The following is a 9,741-nucleotide window of genomic DNA, read 5'->3' as shown; positions in this document are numbered from 1 at the left end:
ATGCGCGGTTTTGGCGAGTTACCTTGTAAACGTAGTCTTAAATGAGTTATAAAGTCTTAAATGACCATAAAGAGTTGGGAGAAAATCGGATATGTGTCAGATCCGCGTCATATGAATCAGGTTTTAAAGAGACAGCACTGATTTTAAAGTGAAACCTGATGAAGTCAAAAGAAAAAGAGAAATCCTTGGACTGTTCTAGTCGCTGATTAACTTTTGTAGCTTGAATAAAGATTACTATGTATAGTTTATGCATATATAATATAGTTTATGTGAAGATTGTTTTAAAATCACTTAAATTAAAAGTTGTTATATATTTCAGAGCCTATTAAATGTTAAAAATAATGGCTTTCAATTATACTGTAATGTTGAATGGCTATAATTAATAGGTAAAATTTAGGGAAAATGCACCAGCAGGACAGATTAAAAACATTGTAAATATAGTCATTGTAGTAGTAATAACAGCCTGTTTTTGCAAAAAGAGTTTCATGGCCGGTAAAAAAAAATTTTGGCCGGTAAATTTTATCATGTCACCGGCCATTGGCAGGTGTGGCAAAAAAGTTAGTTTTAGGCCCTGAGTACACTCTAAAAAATGCTGGGTTGTTTCAACCCAACTTTGGGACAAATATGGACTAACCCAACGTTTCGGTTAAAACTTTAATTAAAAAATTTAACCCAACAGCTGGGTTAGTCCATATTTGACCCAAAGTTGGGTTGAAACAACCCAGCATTTTTTAGAGTGTATGAACTATGCCTGTATTCAATGATTAGCCAATCACAACAGAGGTCATTTGCATATAGAAGCCTGCAAGTTACAGCAACAAAATCCAGCTTGTTTATTAGGGTCAGAGAGAAGGTGAAAAACGGCCATGCAAAACTAAACGATGACTGTTTTGATGCAAAAAACCTTGACTAATGTTCTAAGTGGACTTCTGGGGAAAAACAAAATGCTACAAAATTCTAAGCTGACCCAAAAAACAGATGTTCCATGGCAGGTCGAAATGTATAAACACATTCATAAAGATGAGACCCAACAGATCAAAATGAGAATCTGTGAGAGGGGCACCTTCAGTTGATTGCTGAGCGTTTTTGTCTCTCTTTTCAAAAACTGTAGCTCGGGGGAGAAAAAAAGAGGGCGAAAACAAGAAAGAGTGAGAATAAAATAACCTATTCCCTCCTCTGACACGCCGGGGCTCTGCGCTACGGCTGTGGACAGGAATACCATTGTCTTTTTTTCTCCTCCCAAGGTAACATTAAAGACACGGCACATCCAGACACATTTTAGACCCTCATCCGTCTCCCCTGGCCAGCAGCCCAAGTGCTTAGCAAATGTCAACAGAAAATAATGCACATACGAAGGCAATCTTATTTGTTCAAGAATTGCTCTAGGTCACAGCAATTCAGCTGGGCTTTGAGAGCGGCGCTCAGGAAAAGACTGCCTTGCAGTGTAGTGCATTAGATACAGTGCCGGGGCTTTTCTGAGCTGTAACGCAATCAAATGCATACACAATTTTTCCTTTCTTTCCTTCCCGTTTTTTTATTACCCTCCCAAAAAAATAAATAATAATCCAATGCGTTCAAATGAAAGGAGCTGTTGATTAGCAAGCTGATTTATTCTCCCCCTTTTCTCTCTGCTTCCTACCTTATCGTTTTACTTCAGTAATAATCTAGCGTTTGAATGTTTTCCATGATGAGTGTATTATGGGGTTCTAGAATGTGGAGGAAGCTAATCTCCCAGTTCATTGTTTTCATTATATCTCAACCAAAATGAACCCTCGACGGGAAAAGTACAATTCAATAAAACCTAGGCCTCCCAGGATTTGCCATTTTAATGATTGCTTACCTTTATGAATTAGTTGTCTCCACAAATTCAGCTCTTCACTTTTTCTTGGAGAAACTAATAATTCTGTTCATAATCTTGGGGTTGCAGCAAATTGTATCTTCTTTTAATCACAGGGTGTTTTAGGAATACAACAAAGGAGTTAAAAAAGCCCAGATGAATGCTGCACTAAAAGCATCAGGTGTAGAAAAAATAAAATGCACACGAAGAGCCAAAAGCTTTCTATAGAAATCTAATGATTAAGAAATGTCAAGAAAGATTAACAAAAAGGCCGGAGCTGTGGCATTGTGGATAGTGCATGTGTTGATGACATTTGATCGGCCTGTGTCACAACAACATATTGCCCCATCAAATAAAGGCATAAAAATAAAAATAAAATAAAATAAAATATTTTTTTTTATTAAATTAATAAATAAAATAATGTTTTTGACAGACACTTGGCCTGGTGGTTAGTTGCAGTACTCATATTGTGCAACGTGGGTTTGAATTTAATTTGCTATTAAATAAAAACAGCTTCCAAATTTTAATTTAAAAAAGATATGTATTATTCAAAGTATATACTACAGTAAAGCCAACATGGAATAAAAATATATTATATTATATTATATTATATTAATCACATTTTAATCATACGTTATCAGCATAACAATCTAAGTTGGATTTGAAATTGTTGTCCTACAATGTTGAAATCTCCCTCCAGTGTAACCCCAATCTAAGTTACTATTTAATCATCTGAAATACAGTAAAAAACCTTTGTCACAGTAAGTCAAATGATCAAATGTTGAGATCATTGCCAGTCACAAACCTGTTCAGTTTTATTCTGAATTGTGTTTTAGTGCTTTGTTAACTCTCATCCATGGCACAGGTTGTGCTGAACACACGCGTATGCGGTGTTGAATCTGTCTTGCCCGATAGACGCAGCTGTGTCAGTCTGCTCGGGCATCTGGATGCAAGTTTAATGATGTCAGCGGTGCAGCTCGGCTGGGGACAGGTGGGAAGAGAGCGCCAGGTGAGGTGAGATTACTCCGTGCGCTGAGGGTTAGGACAGCGGTCGTCAGAACTGTCAAAACCACCCGGCCTGGGTCTGTCTGGGATCAGGGGGATAACCAACAGCTGCAAACACAGCAGACTGAAAAATGAAGAGCCAGAGACCTGCATGGCTCGGTGTGTGCAGATCTCCGCCTGAAGGATCATATGCATTTGATTGACACATCACTCAAAGCATTCTAGATGTGACATTCCTAATCCAGCTGTAGCTGATCTAACCATAAAAATGTCCATTCAGATAACAAGAACACAAACCGTAAACTGTAATTTTAAGGGTGCTACCATCGGTCAGAAATCCCGTTTTGAGGTATTTAAAGTTGCACAGAATCAAATGCGTGGCTACCATGGTAACATATACGGCGGGAGAATGTAGGATCTGTCAAAGTGGACAAGTAAGGTTAAATGTACATGCCTGCTGCACAGTTTCACCTGTCATCTTAATTGCTTCGACACTTGTGGTTTTTTAACCAATTAAAGCAGACTCTCGGACGGTCCGGTGAGAGCAGGCCTTTGCTCCGATGCTACGGCATGTTTGCATTTATGAATATCAAGCTGAAACATGCAAATCATATAAAGAATCAGCATATTAGCATGATTTCTGAAAGATCATGTGACACTGAAGACTGGAGTAAATTTAGGTTTCCGTCACAAGATTAAATTACATTTTAAAATAAACTGAAAATAGAAAACAGTTCTTTTGTAAATTGTGTGTGTATATATATATATATATATATATATATATACACTCACACACACATTTGATTAACATTTCAGCAAATGCATGCTAGCAGTGGTAGCTAAGCTTTCAAACACCTACTCTGAGGATATTTTTATTTCTCTAGTTAATTAAACATTGATCTAGCTGATTAAAAAAGAAAGCTATACCTGAACAAAGTTGCAACTTTATTTTACATTTTCACTTCTTCACAAAATTCAGTGTTTTTTAACTTTACTGTGGGTGTGTTGTGGGTGGTTGTGAGCATATTGGGATGAGTTAGTTTTCTATTCAAATCAAATCACTTACCCTATGTATAGCAATAGTAAAAGTAATGGTTACCTTAGCAAGCGCTGCTAGAAAGTGAATGTTATCGACACATCACTTGCTGAAGACCACGGAGATCAGCCCACAAGCTTTTTGTGAGTAATCCAACAGAATCTCACAATTAACGCAGCTGCTCTGACCTGAGATCAGGTGTGGCGCGCTGGTAATGAGCAGAGGTAACTGCTGAAATGACCCAACCACTGATCAGTAACACACACACACTTACTTCTTCACACACACACCGGACTGAAAAAGAAAAAGGACAAGAAGAGATCACGAAATGCTGTACTCAAACTAGCATCACCAGCACAAGCACTAATCACCAAATCATTGTTTTATGAAATTCTAAAATAATTTTTTAAAAAGTGCTGTATACCAGCACTGTATTTGTTCACTACCTTAATATGCCATCATTTTCAGTAAGAAAATGTTTACAACTCTTGTATATTTATCAAAATGACATTTCTAATATCAAATCTGGTAACATTCCAAAAAGATGACACGATTTTGAAAGATAATGCAGAAAAAACGTATTCTTAAAAGTAACATTAAAAAAAAAACTGCCACGATTTCAGAGTTGGCCAAATAACTTTGCTAATACAATACTAATGATGTGTTGCGAGTGGTTTCAAGTACAGTGCCGTTATTGTTAACAAATCTATTAATAACTGTTAATTTTTGTTAATTAAAATAAAAGCTGAAATATATTATAAATATTATATGAAAAACCTGAAAAAATTTGAAATAACAAACTGATGTTGAAGAACTAAAATGACTAAAACTACAACCAAAAAAAAGCTAAACAGACATATTTGTATATTATTTTTTTTATTATATTAAGGGAAAAACGAATGAAAAAAAAACTAGAAATGCTTCCTAACTGAAATAAGTTGAAGTACAACAATTATTAAAAGTAAAGCTGACATAAAATAAAGCTAAATATTAATATAATAAAAAATATATTAAATAATAAAAAAAAATTAGGCACATTAGAAAATTACTAAAATTTTAACTAAAACTAATAATAAAATGCAACTGAAATTATGAAATAAAACCTAATACAAAATATTACTAAATGTCATAATAGTAAATAAATAATCCTAGAATATAACTTTTTCTTTAGCTGTTGCCAAAACATTGCAAGGTGGTTTGCTGGGAATCAAAAAAGCCCATCCTCAAATTCTTCTGACACTTATGGCCTTTTCAGTCCATGGGATTTTGAGCCTGTTTCATCATTTGCTGAATGAAAACCTTACATCTGATTGCTTAGAAAAGTAATCACTCCTCAATAAGCCTCATGATTTGAGTTATCTTTCACGTCCATAAAAGTATGCGACGAGTGACACTGAAGTTTTGTGCAGAAATATGCAGTAATAAGTATGAGCAACAACAACAGCGACACTCATTTTCGCATTAACTGAAGAAAAACTCAATATAAGCCATTCAGAAAAATAAAAAAAGAAACCGCAAAGGCCCTGATGTCATTTTGAAGGTGAATCTTTGGTCTTGATCTCTGCGCTTGAGGGGGTTGAATATATAAGCACTCTCCCCTACAGTGGTGCACTGACAAAGCTCACCCAAAGTCCTCTCAAGGTCCAGACCATTTGAAATCCAATTGAAATTCATATATCTATTGGATGTGTGTGGGGGTGCTTTAAGGGCAATGTTTACCCCCAGCCAAGTTCATCACTCTCTCTGGAGTGACAGAGGGGTTAACGATGCCCAGCGCGCGGCCCGCTGGACAATCAGAGCAAATCAGCGCGCAGACAGATGACGGCTGGTACATCCGTGTGAGTCATAAGCTTGCATTTAGGGAACGGGCGGCCATCCCTCAGCGCCGTGACAGTGCGGATGCGGCTCCGCTGACTGATCAGACACCAGAGAGACAGACAGCGGTCTGAATAATAGGGAGCACTACGGGGAGCGAGGCAGGAGGCATGAACGAGCATTCATTAGCCCCTTCACTAATGCTGTGACTGGACACCGTACCCCTGACCTTCACTGTGACCTCTATGATCACCTCCACAGCTGCAGACGGGCCGCACAAGGTCTGCCGCCCTTCACCACCTGGAGTCACTCAGCGGGTCTGGAAATCAGTGCCTGGAGCTTGAAAAAGGATCCAAACAAAAGATCTTGCTCGCTTAGTTTACAGGTGATTGCCTACAGCGCCTTTCACTCGTTCTCACTGAGATCACAGACAAGCTCTGCAGGAAGGTGGCATCTTGACAGGAAAAGGAAATAGGCGAACGGCGAACTTCTGGGGAATACTTAGCTTAATAAAACAGACAAAATGTAGATGTTAGTGGTTCAACGGATCACAAATCGGATCACATTATGGTTTTTGACCCACGGATCGGATCATTTTTAGGATCAGCATGAAAATAAAAATATTTAAATTTAACTTGCTTTCCATTTATTACTTAAAGCAAAGTACTTCTTTGATACCACAGCAAATACTACTAGATTAACTAAGAAAGTTTAAACATGATTAAAGAGACAAGAGAACAGCCAGTAAAAATAAGAACAAATACACAAATTACAAGCATAGATAAATACAACAGAATATGTTACAAATAAAATAAGGTTGGTAGTATTCAAATACAGAAATGTAATAATTAGGGAAAATAACACTGCATAGTGTTTACTGTATAAATTAAATATAGATTTTTATCACTGCTGTTTTGTTGTTTGATGATCATTAATGACAGCAGCAATATTTATATGCCGCTGTCCCTTTAAGACCTGATGCACGGATCCGATATAATGATACACATCACATCCGATTTCTTTCTCAGCTGTTTTCATTCACTTGAGACATAACTGACTGCGTTTACCTGAATGATTGTCGAGATGGGTATTTTGTCATAATTTTATGTGTATGTGTCTGTTCAGAGGATTCTGAAGAGGATTCAGTTTTGTGTTCGCGCCGTCTGAAACGCGTGTGCAAGCTTCATGTGTGTGCGGCTGTGCATGTACTAGAGAACAACGCGCGAGTAACGAATCGAGTTCCCTTTCGCCTTTTCTCTCTGGAATGGTTTAAAATTCGCTTGCTTGTGTAAATACAAACAAATGATAAACTTATACTCTATTATGGTTAAATTTTGCATTTAATCCGCGGATCACATGCGTGCCGAACCGTGGGGCTTGGTCCGTACGGATCACGGATCAACTACGATCCGTTTAACCACTAGTAGATGTATGTTTCTATTTTTTTGTTCTCAACTCAAGCCTTTTTATCTTTCCTGCCATCTGAAATGTAACTGCTTTATTTACAAATATCAAATGCGTGATTTTTTATTTTTTTATTATGAATTTTATTTGTCATGCGCACTACCTACAAGTGTGGAGTCACTAAGATATTTTTAAAAGTTATTTTTTTATTCAGCAATGATGCATTAAATTAATAAAACATGACAGTAAGTTTATATTGCTATAAAAAAATTATATTTCAAATAAATGCTGTTATTTTAAACTTTCTATTCATCAGAGATCCTGAAACAAAGTATCAAATTTTCCCAAAAATTAAATAAAAATAAAAAATTAGCAGCACAACTGTTTTCAACATGTTAATAATAATAAGATTGGTTTCTTATGTGACAACTAGCCCCTGTGAAAAACCATTAGAGAATCCTGAAAAAGTATCACATTTTCCAAAAAAGAAAAATAAATAAATAAAAAATGAAGCAGCACAACTGTTTTTAACCTGTTGATAATAATAAGAAATGTTTCTTATGTGACAACTAGCCCCGGTTCTTCTTACATATTCAAGTTTTAACAATTTCATATCTGTATGCTGTTGCTTGCCTTTTAGAGTTCATAAAGGATTTGCAGGTGAAATCTAATTAGCATATTAGAATGATTTCTGACGCATCATGTGACACTGAAGACAAAAAAGCTAAAAAGTCAACACAGGAATGAATTACATTTTAAAATGGAATAAACTTATTTTAAATTGTAACAATATTTCACAAATGACTGTTTTTTGATCAAATAAATTCAGCTTTTGAGTGGTAGTGTAAATGTATGCATGGTCAAAAGGTGTGAAAACAACTGAATTAAAGATTAAATTCAGCCCTTAATTTTCCCCAGCAAAAGAAAATTGAGTACATCAGGTGTGCCACAGCAGAGGAACAGTTAAGCTACGTTATATTGCTTCCTTTAGCTTGGAGAGTGTAAGAAGAGGGTCTGCCAGTTTCCCATTTCTATCAGGAGATTAATGACATGATTGCCTAAATTTATTCTCCAGCACTTGTTTTTGGGTAAAAGGTTTATAGATATTCATTTTGAAGGTCTGCGGAGTGATTTGTGCAGTGTGAAATTGGTGAAGTGTAGCTAACCTTGTTAACTTCCTCAATTAAAGTCATGTCGCAGGCTTATTTCCGTGTGATTATACACTGAATGCCCTGGAACAGGCGTAATTGAGGGAAGGAACCTTTTCCATCAGCACCAATCTGCACTCACCTCCGCCACCCCGCCAGCCTACCACAGGGTCAGATATAAGCTTCTTTTTTTTTTTGCATTTCTAATCATACTCTCCTTTATTCTGTTTTTGTCTTGGTAATTAGCAGGTAAAATCGCATTTACTTCGGCGGACTGCGGTGGGCAGAAACAGTGAACAGCGTGACATCAGATAAATCCCATGAGATAAAAGCACACTTCAATTTGATTTCACCTGCAAAAATGTCTTATGAACTATAAGAAGCAAGCAACAGCATCAAAAATATGAAATTATTAAAAGGGTCATATGACGTTGCTAAAAAGAACATTATGTAGAACATTATGGTGTAATGCAATGTGTTTATGCGGTTTAAGGTTCAAAAACACATTATTTTCCACATAATGTACATTATTGTTGCTCCTCTATGCCCCGCCTTTCTGAAAAGCGTCGATTTTTGCAAAGCTCATCGTTCTGAAAAGCGAGGTGTGCTCTGATTGGGCAGCTATCCAGTGTGTTGTGATTGGCTGAATACCTCAAGCGTGTGACGGAAATGTTACGCCCCTTAACACACTGTGATGCCGTCTCCCGGCACGGCGAGACAAAACCAATAAAACCCATTACAAACGAGGCATTTGTTGCATCCAGTGGGGACATAATTACTGATTATAATGACTTATACTGTGTTTAAGTAAACATAAAACCATGTCTGCTTTTATGATCGGAGAAACGACAAACAACAAGCGCTACTCGTGTTTGAATCATCAGTGGCAAATTCTTTAAATATAAAAAATTTACTTACAGGCTGTGAGTCAGAAGCGCCAGACTGTCCTTGCAAAGTTGGAACTGCCCCACTTTATAGAACAGCCTTTGAGCACAGACCCATTGTATGCTACTCTGCAGGTTCAGGAAACAGTCTTCCATAAAATGCGTCACACAAGGTGGGCTTGAGTGAACAGAGGCCGGCGGCCTTGAGAACGGCACAACTAAACACACAGCATCTCCACAACATGGCGCCGGCGGCAACAACAATACTACATCAAGAATAAAAGTTACACCTTCTTTCTTTGTGTGAACATTTGGGCGCTGATATGTAAATCTTCCCACACAGTGATGTAGACATGTGAGGGCGTGTTTAAAACGAGCCGTTTTAGGAGGACGTGGACTAGGCATGGGCCGATTACCGGTTTCAAGGTATACCGCGATTTGAAAATGTCACGGTTTCAAAACCTCTAATATTTTCCGTTATACCGTTCCTGCGGTATGCGCTGTTTTTCATGTCTCCTCAAAGACTGAAAGTGTAGGAATCCCTTCAGGTTGAGTGCAGTGTAGAGAGTAACATGTCTCCTCCTCCTGTTGGTGCGAGCGAGCGGTCAGTCA

At 37.3% G+C, this 9,741-nt stretch overlaps 1 protein-coding gene and 1 long non-coding RNA gene across 2 annotated transcripts in view; one reads left to right on the top strand and one right to left on the bottom strand.

The window, feature by feature from the left end:
* Positions 1-6,414, top strand: part of LOC107739014 (uncharacterized) — a 13,602-nt gene extending 7,188 nt beyond the window's left edge. The window contains exons 2-3 of the long non-coding RNA XR_001639959.1: positions 4,016-4,021; positions 6,404-6,414. This is a non-coding gene — a long non-coding RNA (uncharacterized LOC107739014). The remainder of the gene's footprint in view (positions 1-4,015; positions 4,022-6,403) is intronic.
* LOC107739013 (dihydropyrimidine dehydrogenase [NADP(+)]-like) overlaps positions 1-9,741 on the bottom strand; it is a 202,235-nt gene that overhangs the window by 150,374 nt on the left and 42,120 nt on the right.

Source organism: Sinocyclocheilus rhinocerous, unplaced genomic scaffold, assembly GCF_001515625.1.
Source record: "Sinocyclocheilus rhinocerous isolate Xijiao unplaced genomic scaffold, SAMN03320098_v1.1 scaffold1697, whole genome shotgun sequence".
NCBI lineage: Eukaryota > Metazoa > Chordata > Actinopteri > Cypriniformes > Cyprinidae > Sinocyclocheilus > Sinocyclocheilus rhinocerous.
This window is presented reverse-complemented; position numbering and strand designations above follow the sequence as displayed.